This window comes from Triticum urartu, chromosome 4, assembly GCF_003073215.2.
Source record: "Triticum urartu cultivar G1812 chromosome 4, Tu2.1, whole genome shotgun sequence".
Classification (NCBI taxonomy): Eukaryota; Viridiplantae; Streptophyta; class Magnoliopsida; order Poales; family Poaceae; genus Triticum; species Triticum urartu.
The window spans coordinates 331471084-331489316 of record NC_053025.1 but is presented as its reverse complement, the minus strand read 5'-3'; positions in this window follow the sequence as shown (position 1 = coordinate 331489316).

Here is an 18233-nt window from a genome sequence, read left to right as displayed (position 1 = left end):
CATTACTCCAACACCGTGTCCACTTCCCGGACTCCGCCGAGAAGAGGCCATCACGGTAACACACTCAGTTGATTCATTTTAATTAATTAAGGTTCAAGTTATCTACAACCGGACATTAACAAATTCCCATCTTCCCATAACCGCGGGCACGGCTTTCGAAAGTTCAATCCCTGCAGGGGAGTCCCAACTTAGCCAATGACAAGCTCTCACGGTCAACGAAGGAATAGACCTCCTCCCAAGACATTCCGATCAGACTCGGTATCTCAGTAATTCAAGACACTTCGACAGGTTAAAACAAGACCAGCAACACCGCCTGAATGCGCCGACAAATCCCGATAGGAGCTGCACATATCTCTTTCTCAGGGCACACTCAGATGAGCCAGACGTCGGGTAGGCTAGCCCAGAGTTGCCCCTGGTAGCCCCGGACATTGCTCGGTTGGGCCAACACTCAGAGGAGCACTGGCCCGGGGGGGGGGGGTAAAATAAGATGACCCTTGGGTCTGCAGAACCCAAGGGAAAGAAAAGGCTAGGTGGCGAATGGTAAAACCAATGTTGGGCATTGCTGGAAAAGCTTTAATCAAGGCGAAATATCAAGGGGTTCCCATTATAACCCAACCGTGTAAGGAACGCAAAAATCCGGGAACATAACACCGATATGACAGAAACTAGGGCGGCAAGAGTGGAACAAAACACTAGGCGAGAGGCCGAGCCTTCCACCCTTTACCAAGTATATAGATGCATTAAGATAACATGTCAATATAATGATATCCCAACAAGTAAATAAATGATGTTCCAACAAGGAACAGCCTCCAATCTTCACCTGCAACTAGCAACGCTATAAGAGGGGCTGAGCAAGGCGGTAACATAGCCAATCAACGGTTTGCTAGGACAATGGTGGGTTAGAGGTTTGACATGGCAATTTGGGAGTCTTGCAAGCAAGTGTTAGGCATCGTAGCAATGGCATAGCAAAAGAGCGAGCAAACTAGCATAGCAAAGATAGTAGTGATTTCGAGGGTATGATCATCTTGCCTGCACAGTTGTCAGAGTTGACTGGATCCTCGAAAGCAAACTCAACGGGATCCTCGTTAGCGAACTCGTCTCCCGGCTCTACCCAAACAAGACAAACAAGCAACAAGGATACAATCAACCACGTGCAAGGACCAAACAAGAGATGCAAACATGGTATGCTATGTGGGATGCAATGCGGGATGCATATGCAAGATATGACATGAAATGCATGAACCTGGCCTCAACTTGGAAATCCAAGTGTTCCACTGGAAAAATGAGATGAAATCGCTTGAAAACGATATAAAGAACGCCGGAATCGGAGTTACGGTTTGGAAATGGCAAGCGATTCAAATATGACACCGGTCTGCGATTTACAGCAAGTAGGCCTCTAAATGCAATGAAATGAACATGCTACAGCACCCAAACATGACAACAAAATACATGGCAGGGAAGCATTCAAGATTCTTAACAAAAGTCTAGCACTGAGCTACGGCCAATTCATCCATTAGGAGGTTCAAACAAGCATGGCAAAAACGCAAATGGTAAAACAGATCTCAGACTTAGTGAAATTAACACTTGTCTGGAATTTCAGATCATATAGCCCTCTTCGGAGCAACAAAACAACATGCTACAGGACCTGAACATGACAAAGAAATACATGGCATGGAGCTACTCAACAATCTTAACAAAAGTCCCTTAGTGACCTTGAGCCAAAAGGGATCACAAAATATACTAACAAGCACACGAACATAGCAAAAACATAATCAGTTTTCAGACTTAGTGAAAACTGGAACATGCTGAAACATAACTCACGAAGGCATGTTTACGAGCTCGATGCACTCACCACGGTGCAAGTCATGGCAAGACAAGCATACACCCTTCAAGAAGGCACAAAATTCAAGCTAGATATGGCAAGAACAAATGCATAGCATGCACAGATCAACTACAATAACATCGGCAAAATAGCAAACAAGTTGACGATCTGCCCAGATTCACAAAGTAGCAAAGGTAGAGCTCGATTGACTCAAGCTAGGGTGCTCCATAATTGCAAACAAAGACATGGATCGGTAGATCACTACAATATTAACAAAACTCCCTTACTGATCATCCTCAAAAGAGGCACGGATCACTAGGAAACAACATGAACATATGGCATCATGAGATAAACAATCCCAGGACTTAGTGAAATTACCAAGTCCCTGAAAACAGAATTAGCAAGTGCACCACTTTGCAAGCTTGCACAAGTCACCACACACATCCTAAAAATACATGGGTTGCACCTCTGGAAATATGACAAAACCCTTATCAAAACACATGTAGAACTCACGGGCATATCATGCACACAATAATCATGGCAAAAATGACAAAAGTGCTAAATGGAGTAGCAGATCTGACAATTAACTCAAGTAGCCCTCTTCTAACAGCATTTCGGGCATCAAGATGAACTCAAATGAAAATGATGCAATGTAATGAAATGATGTACTCTCTGAGATGAACATTTTGAAATGCTATATGTATGAATCGGAGCTACGGATGCACATCGACTTTGGAACCATTTCGCACATGCATCGTCACCTCGTCCTTTGCCAATCTTCGCTTAATCCATAGCCCCTGTTTCGAGTTGCCAATGTTAGCAACTGAACTAGTATCAAATACCCAGGCACTACTGCGAGCATGTAATGCCCTCGATGCGGCTATATCTCCCACGTGTCGAGGCACGACTTAGAGGCATAACCGCATTGAAAGCAATGTCGCAAGTTAGGCAATCTTCACAACATCCCATGTAATATAGATAATAAAAGGGGAGATACATAGTTGGCTTACACTCGCCACGTCAAACAAAGTACATAAATAGCATTACAACATTCAAACACTCATGGCCCGACTACGGCGCCAAAATAAAAGATAAACCCAACATGCGACACGGTCCCGATCGCCCCAACTGGGCACCACTACTGATCATCAGGGAAAGACACATAGTAATGGCGTGAGTCCTCGTCGAACTCCCACTTGAGCTCAAGCGCGTCATCTGGAACAGAATCATCAGGCCCTGCATCTGGTTTGGAAGTAATCTGTGAGCCATAGGGACTCAGCAATCTCGCACCCTCGCGATCAAGACTATTTCAGCTTATAGGTAAGGCAAGGTAAATATGTGGAGCTGCAGCAAGCGACTAGCATATATGGTGGCTAACCTGTTCGCAAAAGAGAGCGAGAAGAGAGGGCAAAGCGCGAACGAATAACTAGAGAACAACCTGCGACAAGCATTACTCCAACACCGTGTTCACTTCCTGGACTCCGTCGAGAAGAGACCATCACGGTAACTCACACAGTTGATTCATTTTAATTAAGTTAAGGTTCAAGTTATCTACAACCGGACATTAACAAAATCCCATCTGCCCATAACCGCGGGCACGGCTTTTGAAAGTTCAAAACCCTGCAGGGGAGTCCCAACTTAGCCCATGACTAGCTCTCACGGTCAACGAAGGAATAGACCTTCTCCCGAGACATTCCGATCAGACTCGGTATCCCGGTTCTACAAGACACTTCGACAAGTTAAAACAAATCCAGCAACACCGCCCGAATGTGCTGACAAATCCCGATAGGAGCTGCACATATCTCGTTCTCAGGGCACAATCGAATAAGCAATCCGTACAACTAAAACCAGCCCTCGAGTTTCCCCGAGGTGGCGCTGCAAGGGGCTCTAGGTTGGACCAACACTCAGAGGAGCACTGGCCCGGGGGGGTTTAAATAAGATGACCCTCGGGCTCCGGAAACCCAAGGGAAAAAGAGGCTAGGTGGCAAATGGTAAAACCAAGGTTGGCCATTGCTGGAAAAGCTTTAATCAAGGCGAACTATCAAGGGGTTCCCATCATCACCCAACCGCGTAAGGAACGCAAAATCCGGGAACATAACACCGATATGACGGAAACTAGGGCGGCAAGAGTGGAACAAAACACTAGGCGAGAGGCCGAGCCTTCCACCCTTTACCAAGTATATAGATGCATTAAGATAACGAGATAATATAATGATATCCCAACAAGTAAATAATGTTCCAACAAGGAACGGTCTCCAATCTTCACCTGCAACTAGCAACGCTATAAGAGGGGATGAGCAGAGCGGTAACATAGCCAATCAACGGTTTGCTAGGACATGGTGGGTTAGAGGTTTGACATGGCAATTTGGGAGGCATGATAAGCAAGTGGTAGGCATCGTAGCATAGGCATAGCAAAAGAGCGAGCATCTAGCAAAGCAAAGATAGTAGTGATTTCGAGGGTATGATCATCTTGCCTGCAAAGTTGTCAGAGTTGACTGGATCCTCGAAAGCAAACTCAACGGGCTCCTCGTTAGCGAACTCATCTCCCGGATCTACCCAAACAAGACAAACAAGCAACAAGGACACAATCAACCACGTGCAAAGCTCAAACAACATGATGCAAACATGGTATGCTATGCGGGATGCAATATGCGATGCATATGCAAGATTTGACAAGGAATGAATGAACCTGGCCTCAACTTGGAAATCCAAGTGTGCCACTAGAAAGGTGAGATGAAATCACTTGAAAATGATATAAAGAACGCCGGAATCGGAGTCACGGTTTGGAAACGGCAAGCAATTCAAATGTGGCACCAATCTGCGATATACAGCAAGTAGCCATCTAAATGCAACAAGATGAACATGCTACAGCACCCAAACATGGCATCAAAATACATGTCAGGGATCCATACATGATGCTTAACAAAATATGAACACTGAGCTACGGCCAATTCATCCATTAACAGGTTCAAACAAGCATGGCAAAAATGCATTTGGTAAACAGATTTCAGACTTGGTGAAATTAACACTTGTCTGGAATTTCAGATCAGGTAGCACACTTTGGAGCATGAAAACTATATGCTACAAGACCTGAACATGGCAAAGTAAAGCATGGCATGGAGATACTCAAAGAGCTTAACAAAAGTCCCTTAGTGACCTTGAGCCAAAAGGGATCAGAAAATACAATTGCAAGCATGTGAACATGGCAAAAACATAATCAGATCATAGACTTAGTGAAAAACTGGAGCATGCAAATCAGATATCAAGTAGGCATGTTTACGAGCTCGATGCACTCACTACAGACCATGTCATGACAATCTAAGCATACACCCATCAAGAATACACATTATACAAGCTAGACATGGCAAGAACAATAACATAGCATGCACGGATCAACTACAACATCCTCGGCAAAATCGCTAACAAGTAGACAATCTGCCCAGATTCACGAAATGACAAAAGTAGAGCTCGATTGACTCAAGCTAGGATGCTCCATAATTGCAAACAAAGACATGGATGGATAGAGCACTACAAGATTAACAAAACATACTTACTGATCATCCTCAAAAGAGGCACGGATCACTAGGAAACAACATGAACATATGGCATATTGAAATAGACAGATCAAGGACTTTGTGGAAAAACTAAGTTCCTGAAATCAGCATTAACGATTGCACCACTTTGCAAGCTTATGCTAGTCACCACACACATCACAAAAATACATGGGTTGCACCTCTGGATAGATGGCAAAACATATAACAAAACACATGTAGAGCTCAGGGGCATATCATGCACACAATAATGATGGCAAAAATGACAAATATCTAATTGGAGCAGCAGATCTGACAATTATCTCTACTAGCACTCTTCCAATAGAATTTCGGGCATCAAGATGAACTCAAATGAAAATGATGCAATGAGATGAAATGATGTGCTCTCTGAGACGAACATTTTGATATGCTATATGCCCAAAACGGAGCCACGGATGCAAAGTTACGACGCGATGAACAAGGGTAAAATATTAGGGTTTCGGGGATAAAAAGTCAACCGATCCGAGATCCGGATCCAGATCTGGCCGCACGGATAACGAGGTTCGCCGGGGACTTGAAGCTCGCCGGAGATGAAGTCGGCCGCCGGAGGAGAAGGTCAGCGTGGGGGTGGAGACGGAGATGGCCGGAGCTTCCCGGGCGTGCGGCGGCGAGGAGCGCGGGTGGGGCGGCGCGCCGGAGTGGGGCGGCTCGCCGGCGCGGCGGCCGGTGGCCGGGCGAGGTGGCGACGGGACTTGCCGGCGTCGGGGAAGGAGAAAGGCGTGGGCGGCGCCGGATCTGGCCCGCAGGAGGCGGCGGCTCGGGACGGGGGGGCCCCGCCTGGGCCCGGGCGGGCCGACGAAGTGGGCGCGGGCGCTGGCCACTCCCGGGCTGACACGTGGCGGCGGTGGGACGAAGCGGACGCGTCCGGCCGGACAGAAAAATGGCCGCCGACGTGTGGAGACGAAGGGGACTAGGGTTTCGGGGGGAGGAGAAGGGGAATTTCGGAGGGGGTTCTTTATATAGGCATAGGAGGAGCTAGGAGAGTCCAAATGAGGTGCGGTTTTCGGCCACGCGATCGTGATCGAACGCTCTAGATGATGGAGAGGGTTTTGGGCCAAAATGGAGGGGTGTTGGGCTGCAACACACACGAGGCCTTCTCGGTCCCTCGGTTAACCGTTGGAGCATCAAACGAAGTCCAAATGGTACGAAACTTGACAGGCGGTCTACCGGGAGTAAACTAAGGCCGCTTGGCAAGTCTCGGTCCAATCCGGAAATGTTTAATCCCCACACATGAAAGAAAGGTAGAAATGACCACCGGAGGAGAACGGAGCGCCGGAATGCAAAACGGATAACGGGGAAAATGCTCGGATGCATGAGATGAACACGTATGCAAATGCAATGCACATCATGACATGATATGAGATGCATGACAACGACAACAACACACGGAGACAAAAACCCGAACCCGAGAAAATAAAATAACTTAACGCCGGAAACGGCAAGAGTTGGAGTACATATTGGGTAAATCATATCCGGGGTGTTACAGAGCATTAGTAAGGTACACATCAATAACATGTATATCAAATATACCTTTCACTTTGCCATCCTTCTTCTCCGCCAAATACTAGGGTAGTTCCTCTTCCAGTGACCAGTCCCTTTGTAGTAGAAGCACTTAGTCTCAGGCTTAGGTCCAGACTTGGGTTTCTTCACTTGAGCAGCAACCGGCTTGCTGTTCTTCCTGAAGTTCCCTTTCTTCCCTTTACCCTTTTTCTTGAAACTGGTGGTCTTGTTGATCATCAACACTTGATGCTCCTTCTTGATTTCTACCTCCGTAGCCTTTAGCTTTGCGAAGAGCTCGGGAATCATCTTATCCATCCATTGCATATTATAGTTCATCACGAAGCTCTTGTAGCTTGGTGGCAGTGATTGAAGAACTCTGTCAATGGCACTATCATCAGGAAGATTAACTCCCAGGTAAGTCAAGTGGTTGTGGTACCCAGACATTCTGAGTATATGTTCACTGACAGAACTATTCTCCTCCATCTTGAAGCTGTAGAACTTATTGGAGACTTCATATCTCTCAATTCGGGCATTTTCTTGAAATATCAACTTCAACTCTTGGAACATCTCATATGCTCCATGACGTTCAAAACGTCATTGAAGTCCTGGTTCTAAGCCGTAAAGCATGGCACACTGAACTATCGAGTAGTCATCAGCTTTGCTCTGTCAGGTGTTCACAACATCTGACGTTGCTCCTGGAGTGGGTTTGTCACCTAGTGGTGCTTCTAGGACGTAATTCTTCGATGCAGCAATGAGGATAATCCTGAAGTTACGGACCCAGTCCGTGTAGTTGCTACTCTTTCAACTTAGCTTTCTATAGGAACGCATTAAAATTCAACGGAACAACAACATGGGCAATCTATCTACAACAACATAGACATGCAAAATACTACTAGGTACTAAGTTCATGATAAATTAAAGTTCAATTAATCAAATTACTTAAGAACTCCCACTTAGATAGACATCTCTCTAATCATCTAAATGATCGCGTGATCCATATCAACTAAACCATGTCTGATCATCACGTGAGATGGAGTACTTTTCAATGGTGAACATTACTATGTTGATCATATCTACTATATGATTCACGCTCGACCTTTCGGTCTCAGTGTTCCGAGGCCATATCTGCATATGCTAGGCTCGTCAAGTTTAACCTGAGTATTCTACATGTGCAAAACTAGCTTGCACCCATTGTATGTCAACGTAGAGCTTGTCGCACCCGATCATCACGTGGTGTCTCGGCATGAAGAACTGTAGCAACGATGCATACTCAGGGAGAACACTTATACCTTGAAATTTAGTGAGAGATCATCTTATAATGCTACCACCGAACTCAGCAAAATAAGATGCATAAAGGATAAACATCACATGCAATCAATATAAGTGATATGGTATGGCCATCATCATCTTGTGCCTTTGATCTCCATCTCCAAAGCACCATCATGATCACCATCATCACCGGCTTGACACCTTGATCTCCATCGAAGCATCATTGTCGTCTCGCCAACTATTGCTTCTACGACTATCACTACCACTTAGTGATGAAGTAAAGCAATTACATGGCGATTGCATTTCATACAATAAAGCGACAACCATATGGCTCCTAACAGTTGCCGATAACTGTGTTACAAAACATGATCATCTCATACAATAAAATTTAGCATCATGTCTTGACCATATCACATCACAACATGCCCTGCGAAAACAAGTTAGACGTCCTCTACTTTGTTGTTGCAAGTTTTACGTGGCTGCTACGGGCTGAGCAAGAACCGTTCTTACCTACGCATCAAAAACCACAACGCGGTATAGTGATTGCTTTTTGATCTTTAGAAAGAACCCTGTTCATTGAATTCTATTCAAGTAAAGTTGGAGAAACTGACACCCACAAGCCACCTGTGTGCGAAACACGTTGGTAGAACCAGTCCCGCGTAAGCGTACGCGTAATGTCGGTCTGGGCCGCTTCATCCAACAATACCGCCGAATCAAGAAACAACTAGTGATGGCAAGCAATATGTATATACCCACGCCCACAACTCCTTTGTGTTCTACTCGTGCCTATAACATCTACGCATAAACCTAGCTCTGATGCCACTGTTGAGGAATGCAGTAATTTCAAAAAAAATCCTACGCACATGCAAGATCATGGTGATGCATAGCAAAGAGAGGGGAGAGTGTTGTCTGCGTATGTCGGAACTCGGGTTTCGGCAAAACTCTCAAGATTCGAATACTGGGGTGCGCGCGAAGATCTCCCCCTACCAATTCACGCCCTCAACCTCGCCACGATCTCAAATGCAAGCTCAACGAACTCGCAACACAAGGGACACAAGATTTATACTGGTTCGGGCCACCGTTGTGGTGTAATACCCTACTCCAGTGTGGTGTGGTGGATTGCCTCTTGGGCTGAGGATGAACAGTACAAGGGGAAGAACAGTCTCCTGAGGTGAGGTGTTCTTGTGCTTGGTGGGTGTGAAGCTAAGGATGGAATGGCTCCGATCCAAGACGAGGTCGATCCCCGTTTTCGTTCCCCCTCCTAATGTGGTGGCTAATCCTATTTATAAAGGCCCTGGTCCTCTCCCCAAATATTGAGCGGGAAGGGAGCCAACAACGGCCAATTTGAAAGGGGACAGCTAGTACAAGTTATCCTGACAAAAGCAGTCTTCGCCTGCCAAAGGCTCTGGTGGTGACGCCGCCTTGGGCTCCACGATGACCTCCGTCTTGCCGTCCTGCTGGTCTTGGTCTCGTTGCACCGATATGGAAACCTTTGTTTGATGCCTCGGTACTCTTCGTCTGCACTTCCCTCCTTAGCACCAAAGAGGAAACAAGGACAATGTGCGCGCTGGCGCCCGCCTGGCGCCCGCCTGGTCTCGATCGTCATGGCTCACATCATTGGAACCTCGCGAGGTTTGCCTGGCCTTGATCTCTCCGCCCCTCGCGAGCCAGCCTGGTGAGGCCGCTCCTGAGGAGGTCTTGTGTCGTTCCCCTTGTGAGGCTTGGCCCCTCGCGAGGGTCTTGAATGCTTGTTGGTGAAGATGGGTCATACGGGCCTACTCGCAGAGCCACGCCGTGGGACGCAGGCAGGCAAGTCTGGGGACCCCCCTTCCTAGAACGCCGACAGTATCCCCCGGGCCCAAGGCACGCTCGAGCTTGGCTTTGAGGTGAAGCCAAAGGGAAAGTGCGGAGCGCCGCGGGCCCCAATAGCCTGCGGCCTTGGTCGACGTGTGGCGGTTGATTGGGCATGGGTGTCTCCGCTTCCCCATGCAGCCTGGGCAACTGCTCGACTGTCAAAAGGCTGGCGTAGATAGCGCTTGCCTTCATTGCTTCCTTTTGCCTTGCTCCAGATCCCCTTTCTTGCTCCCTGCTTCTGAAATCTCTAGATCTACTTCCATCCCCTTCCGTATTAGCGACCAATGGCGCCCCGGAGGGTCCAGTCTGCCTCGTCGCCGGCTTGGTATGAGCCAGCTCTCGACGCACCCAACGTCTCGGAGAAGAACCTCGCCGCCACGCGCTTGCTGACGGCGAGGGAAAGCAACAAGAGGGGGAAGACTAAGCTCCGGGCCGTCTCCAACGTGCTGGAGCCCGAGGGAAGTACCATCTTCCCTTTCTTCACGAACAGCATCATCGCAGGGCTGGTTCCCCCCTTCTCTGATTTCTTCTATGAGGTCCTTGTCCACTACGGGCTGCAGGCGCTGCATCTTCATCCCAACTCTATCCTTCTCTTGTTGATCTTCGCCTACTACTACGAGGCGTACCTCAACGTGATGCCATCCATGGCTCTGCTGCGCCACTTCTTCTTCCTCCGCATCAACGAGGGTCATACCTCCGGGTGTGCCAATTTCATCATGGCCGGCAAGGCCAACTCAATCTCGGAGACTGGGAAGAAGGTCGATGGCTTCAGGAGCAAGTGGGCCATGATGGATGCCAAGTGCGTCCACCCACGCTTGATGCTGCCAACGGAGATGCCCCAGTCTGACAAGGGGTGGTCTTGCGCGAAGCTCACTGATGAGCGGGCGACGTTGGTGCTGGAGCAGATGAACACCGACCTGAAGCCAGGCAACGCGAAGGCGGCAAAGGTGGCAGGGGCCATGCTCTTGAGGGAATTCCTGATGTTGCGCATAGCCCTGCTTCAGGCGCGTACGCGCCCCTTGTGGGAGCTTGGGGGCGAAGAGGACAAGGTTTTCCTGATCCCGGAAGCCTTGTCCGACGGTGAGCTGGCTGCAGCTCTCCGCCTCTTGGTCAGGGACGACCAGGAGTACCCGTCGAGTGTCTTCACTCCCTTGTTCCGCCGCAAGGACGGGCGCAGGTCATGGCCGGCAGGGCGACCTTTGACGGGCGCGGGCTGGTGCCGTCGGCGCCCACTAGGGCCCGTGCGACGCCGACGCCAGTGGATTTGTCTTCCGGTGAGTCCCGCGGGGTGGAAGAGGAGGAGGAAGACTCTGAGATGACCCCTGAAGGGATGGGGGAGACCTCCCCCTTGAGCAAAGATGACATCCTCCGCACCCTTCCTAACGACGAGGATGCTGATGCCCGCCAGGAGAAGGGAGAGCCGCCCGTAAGCCTGACGAGGAGCCGATCGGCGTTGATCTCCCGAGATGCTGCTTCTGTTCTGGCGCTGCCTGGAGCCGCTTCCGGCTCAGCTACTGCTCCTGCTTCTGCTTCCGGAGCTAGCGCGCCCGTGCATCGGGTCGCGAAGCTCTCCGGCTTCAAGCTCCCGAAGCGGAGGGACTACGCCGCGGTGGATCAGTGAGTGTTCCCGTCTTGCCTTCTTCTTGCTGCTGATGCTTGTTTCTGATTCTTCTTCCTTGTTGTGTAACTAGGCCAATGCCTGCGGCGAAGAGGAGAAGGGAGGGCGAGGTGATGCTGCTTGAGCCCAGGTTGCCTCCTGCGGCTGCGACCCTCTCCATGAGCAAAGGTGGGGACGGTGCTCGTGCTTCTCCAGCCCGATCATCATCATGAGGCTAGGTGGAGCATCCTTGGGAGAAGTCAGCCCCCGAGGCCCCGCTGACTCGGGAGGTGCCAGAGTCCGGTTCAGGTGCTGAGGTCCAAGAGGCTCAGGAGCTTCCAGCCTCCCAGGCCATGGTGACGACGATGCCTCTTCCTCCTCCTTCTACCGTGTTGCCGGCCCCAGGTTCCTCTGCTTCTCCTGACGTCCTGGAGCGGGCCCTTTCTGAGATGGCCCGGCTACAAGAAGATCTCCAGAGCACCGAACCCCTCCTGGCGGCTGGGCGTCTGGAGCTGGTCTTTGGTTGGCTTCATTCTGACGTGTCCGTTCGGGCGGCGCTAAGCCAGGTCGCGGTGACCTCTAAGGGGGAGAAGCGAGCCGCAGCTCAGGCAATAGTTACTCGCGAGGCGGCACTGAAGGACGTCGAGGCCGCCCAAGGTTGCTGCCAGTGCTAGAGGCCGAGCTAAAGATCCTGCGTGAAGAGCGTGCCGAAGACGCCCGTGGCCGTAAGGCGGAGGAAGAGAGGATGAAGGCCCGGGAGGACGCCGTCAAGGGTCACGACGCCGAGCTGGAGCAGCTGGCGCAGGCGCAGGCCACTGAGTGCGGTCGGCTAGAGGAGCTGGAGCAAAAGGTGCAGGCTGAGAAAGCTGAACTTGACGCCAAGACATAGGTTCTTGTCGAGGACCGCGCGGCCTTCGTGCTTCTCAAGAAGAGGTCTCGCGAGGCTCTGAAGTCACTCTATGAGAAGGGCTTGGAGAAGCCGCTGGCCACTGATAAGGACGGCCCCATCCAGTTGCTTCCCTACTTGGTCGAGGTGCTTGAGGAAGTCGTGCGCGGCATCGGCCCCATGGCAGATGAAGAGGCTCGCGTCCTTTCTTCAGCCATGCTGACGCGCGTCTTCAGCCACCTCCATCTTCGCGATCCTGTCACCCGCCTTGACGTGCTGCTGGAGCCTGTGGCTGATGAACACTATGCAGCCACCTTCGCAGTCGTGAAAGGTCAGGTGGAAGCCCTGCTGAAGAAGTTCGATGCCTTCGCCCCAATGCCTTCGACCGGTGGTGCAGGTGAAGGCAACGCCACCGAGGAGGGGGCGCCTCTTGCGGGTGCCTGCGGTATCCGGGGATGACTGGCTTGCGGCTCCTTTCCTGTTGAAACTCCTGCAGCATGTAGAGTGCCTCGTGGAGGCGTTTAAACTTGTCTTTGATATTCGAAGAACAATATGTCTTGTAATATTTGCTTTGAGATTTTGCGGTTTCCTTCCCATTTGCTTTACATTCTACGTTGGCAGAGCCCGACCCCGCGCATACCTCAGCCGCCGTTGGGCCGACTGGATCACCAGGATGAACCAAGGAGTGAGGGGCTACGTGGTAAGTTAGGCTCCTGAGTCACGATGCTCAGGAGTCCCCCTTGACGCGCAAACATCTTGTGGAAAGGAGATGCACAGGTAGATCTAGTGTTCTACGTCGGCAGGGCCCGACCCCGCGCATACCTCAGCCACCATTGGTCCGACCGGATCACCAGGATGAGCCAAGGAGTGAGGGGCTACGTGGTCAGTTAGGCTCCTGAGTCGCGATGCTTAGGAGTCCCCCTTGACGTTCAAATGACCTTCATACCTTGGCTCCGCTTGGGAGGGCGCGCGATGACTAGGTCCGCAGGACCTGGCAGGGTGGCATACGCTTGGGCATGACCCGAGCGCAGCCCCCGTGCCCAGCCCCCTCGCGCGGCTCTCCTGAGGGGAGGCGTTGCGATGAGGCCAGACACCGAGCCCGGAGGCTCCCTGAGGTTGATACGGCCGTGAGGCCGCCCTCAGTTGTTTATCACCAGGACGGACCATGGCGCTTCCGCACTTGCACGGGCATAGCCGCTCCTCGGTAGTGTCGACTGCCACCGCGGAGCATGGTGCTTCCACTGGTACGTGGGAGGGGAGTCCCTACTGCGGAGAGCCCCCGGGGCGTGTACAGCCCCGCCCTGACATGTGGCTTGCACGGCAGGGCTAGAAGAGGTGTGTCTGGGCGCTCGTGAGCCAACGCGGGACTCATGAGGCCCTACCTCAAGGCGGGTTGCGCCTGGTCTTGATTCTTGTTCGCTATGGTGGTCCTGCGAGGTGGTTAGACAACCTGCGTCGGATGAATCTCCTGAGGTTATCATGTGAGAAGGCCAAGCACCAACGGCCCCAGGAGGTGACATGAACGGGACCGGCTCACTAGACAGAGCTCAGCCGTTGGATTTATCGACGCTGCAGGGACGGGCCCGAGCACAGACACCGTGCCTAGCCTTCTCATGTGAAGGATCCTGAAGAAAGACGAGCGGCGCGCGGCTCCCATGGTGGGTGACAATCAAGCAAGTGATAACCATAGATAGATTACGCATGAAAAGCAACATGCCACTGGGTCAGGCCCGATCGGCTTGGGGATGATGCGTTCCGAGGGGCGCCCCCAGCAAGGTAAGTTAAAGACATAAACAAGAAGGGATACGTGCCACAGGGACAGACCCACGCGGCCTGGGAATGATGCAGCCCTGAGGGCGCTCCCAGCTAAATAAACTTGGAAAATGTCACCTGATTCTATTGATGAAGGGGTGTTGAGGCAGCTGAAGGTACGCGGCGAAGGGGTTGCTCCTCACGAGCCACCGGGGCCCTGAGCCTCGGGAGGCTCTGGGGGTCCGGGCGGTTCCTTGAGGACCGTCGCCATCTCCGCCAGGACTGCATGATGCATGTCCTCCTGACCCGCCATGATGCTCCGCGGGTTGCACTGGAAGGCAGCAGCCACGCTCGGCAGGCCGATTGGCATGCGAACATAGCTGTGCGGTGGGCCCTCGCAGCGCGCGAAGGCTAGAAGAGCTCCTGAGATGCAGCCCTGTTGAGCCCTGGGATGTCGATGCGGACGCGCAGCTCACCACCCTCACCTGGGTGGGGAGCAACGCCAGGTGGGCGGCGGTCGCCGCAAATCGCTCTTGCTTCCTGAAGCTCCTGAGTGGTCTTGGTGATGAACTCCTGAGCGCTGGGCGCTCCTTGCCATGTGTCCTCCTGAGGGAAACGTGCCACGAAGCACGCCTCCAAATGGTGCCCGAGCGCCTCCCTCATAATGTCGGCAAGGTCTGAGGCCCTCCAGAAGAGAGCCCCTGAGCCCGGCCTGAGGAGGGCGCCGGGTGTGCCTTCCTATGCGACAGAGCGAGGCGCCCCAGGTGCAAGCGCTGATCCTGACGTGGCACCACCTGCGGTGCCGTTCTCCTGAGGCCCAGTACGGATTAGCTACTTCTTCTTCTTGGGGATGGCCTCAGTAGGGTACTCGCCCTTGCTGTTGGGGTCATCGATTGTTGTAGCTTGAAAGGCACGCTCGAGGGAGCACACCGCGTCTCTTTCTTCGCAGGGGACTATGATGATTCCGCCACTTCTTGCCATCTTGAGGACGTTGTAGCCATGGTGGGTCACCGCCATGAAATTAGCCAGGCTGGATACCCGAGGATGGCATTGTACGGCAGACGGATGTGGGCGGCATCGAAGTCGATGAGCTCGGTGCGGTAGTTGTCGCGTTGTCCGAAGGTGACTGAGAGGGTTGGTAGGTTGAAGTTGATCGTAGGGCACTTGAAGGTTGTCAAACATCTCGACGGACAGGACGTTAAGCCATGCGCCGCCGTCGATGAGAGTCTTGGTGACTTGCACGTAGCTGATGACGGGTGAACAGAGCATTGGGAGAGCGCCAGCGGTGGCCGCACACTTGAGCTGGTCTGCCGAGCTGAAGGTAAGAGCGCACTTGGACCACCTGAGTGGGCGTGTAGCCTCGAGCTTGGGGAGGACTGCGTTCACCTCACAGGCGAAATGCTTGAAGATACATTGTGAGCCTGGGGCTTGAGCTTCGCCCAAGATGCAGGCGATAGCACGCGGCTCCTGGAAGCCCCCAGCCCCCCTCGTCTTGGTGGTGGCCGTCGATGAGGCGGTAGCGCAGGAGCTCGCGCGCCATGCACAGCACGACCTGCGTAGCCGTGGGAGTGCGACGGGCATGGGACGATGAGTCGGTCGGGGTCAGCGATGGTGTAGCGGTGCGGCCGTCCCGCCGCACCGAAGGGTGCAGCGAGGAGGCTTGCTGCTCGTTCCCCGCCGGGCCGGTGACGGCATTGATGGCAAGCGATGGAGAATGATGGGGTGGCCTGCCGACGAGAGCCGTCCGAACGACGCGGGCGGCGAGGGTGGCCTGGCGCTCAGCGCGAGCTCGGCGAGCGTCCGACATGCAGGTGACGAAGCGACGAGACATGGAGCGATGGAAGGAAAGCTTCGACGCACCCCTACCTGGCGCACCAAATGTCGGATCTCAGGTTCCGGCAAAACCCTCAAGGTTCGAACACTGGGGTGCGCGTGAAGATCTCCCCCTACCAACTCATGCCCTCAACCTCGCCACGATCTCAAAGGCAAGCTCGACGAACTCGAAACACAAGGGACACAAGATTTATACTGGTTCGGGCCACCTTTGTGGTGTAATACCCTACTCCAGTGTGGTGTGGTGGATTGCCTCTTGGGCTGAGGATGAACAGTACAAGGGGAAGAACAGTCTCCTGAGGTGAGGTGTTGTTGTGCTTGGTGGGTGTGAAGCTAAGGATGGAATGGCTCCGATCCAAGACGAAGTCGATCCCCATTTTCGTTCCCCCTCCTACTGTGGTGGCAAATCCTATTTATAGAGGCCCTGGTCCTATCCCCAAATATTGAATGGGAAGGGAGCCAACAACGGCTAATTTGAAAGGGGACAGCTAGTACAAGTTATCCTGACAAAAGTAGTCTTCGCCTGCCAAAGGCTCTGGTGGTGACGCCGCCTTGGGCTCCATGGTGACCTCTGTCTTGCCGTCCTACTGGTCTTGGTCTTGTTGCACCGATATGGAAACCTTTGCTTGGCGCCTCGGTACTCTTCGTCTGCGCTTGCCTCATTAGCACCAAAGAGGAAACAAGGACACTGTGCACGCTGGCGCCCGCCTGGTCTCGATCGTCATGGCTCACGTCATTGGAACCTCGCGAGGTTTGCCTGGCCTTGATCTCTCCGCCCCTCGCGAGCCAGCCTGGTGAGGCTGCTCCTGAGAAGGTCTTGTGTCGTCCCCCTCACTAGGCTTGGCCCCTCGCGAGGGTCTTGAATGCTTGTTGGTGAATATGGGCCGTACGGGCCCGCTCGCAAAGCCATGCCGTGGGCCACAGGCAGGCAAGTCTGGGGACCCCCGTTCCCAGAATGCCAAGAACGTACCCTCATAGACCGTAAGCGGAAGCATTATGACAACGCGGTTGATGTAGTCGTACGTCTTCAGATCGACCGATCCTAGTACCGAAAGTATGACACCTCTGTGATCTGCACATGTTCCGCTCGGTGACGTCCCACGATCTCACGATCCAACAGAGTGTCGAGGAAGAGCTTCTTCAGCACGACAGCGTGATGACGGTGATGATGATGCTACCGGAACAGGGCTTCTCCTAAGCACCACTACAATATGACCGAGGTGGATTATGGTGGAGGGGGCACCGCACACAGCTAAGAGATCAATGATCAACTTGTGTGTCTATGGGGTGCCCCCCTCCCCCCGTATATAAAGGAGTGAAGGAGGGGGAGAGGGCCGGCCTCCTAGGCGCGCCCAAGGGGGGGGTCCTACTCCTAGTGGGAGTAGGATTCCCCCTTCCCTAGTTGGAGTAGGAGAGGGAAGGAAGGGGGGAAGGAGAGAAGGAAAGGGGGGTCGGCCCCCCTTCCCAATTCGGATTGGGCTTGGGGGCCGCGCCCCCACCTTGGCCGCCTCCTCCTCCTTTCCACTATGGCCCATTAAGGACCATTGATTCCCCGGGGGGTTCCGGTAACCCCCTGGTACTCTGGTATATGCCCGAACTCTCTCGAAACCTTTCCAATGTCCAAACATAGTCATCCAATATATCGATCTTTATGTCCCGACCATTTCAAGACTCCTCATCATGTCTGTGATCACATCCGGGACTCCAACTACCTTCGGTACATCAAGACACATAAACTGATAATACCGATCGTCACCGAATGTTAAGCATGCGGACCCTACGGGTTCGAGAACTATGTAGACATGACTGAGACACGTCTCTGGTCAATAACCAATAGCAGAACCTAGATGTTCATATTGGCTCCCACATATTCTACGAAGATCTTTATCGGTCAAACCGCATAACAATATACGTTGTTCCCTTTGTCATCGGTATATTACTTGCCCGAGATTCGATCGTCGGTATCTCAATACCTAGTTCAATCTCGTTACCGGCAAGTCTCTTTACTCGTTCCGTAATGCAACATCTCGTAACTCACTCATTAGTTACATTGCTTGCAAGGCTTATAGTGATGTGCATTACCGAGAGGGCCCAGAGATACCTCTCTGGTACTCAGAGTGAAAAATCCTA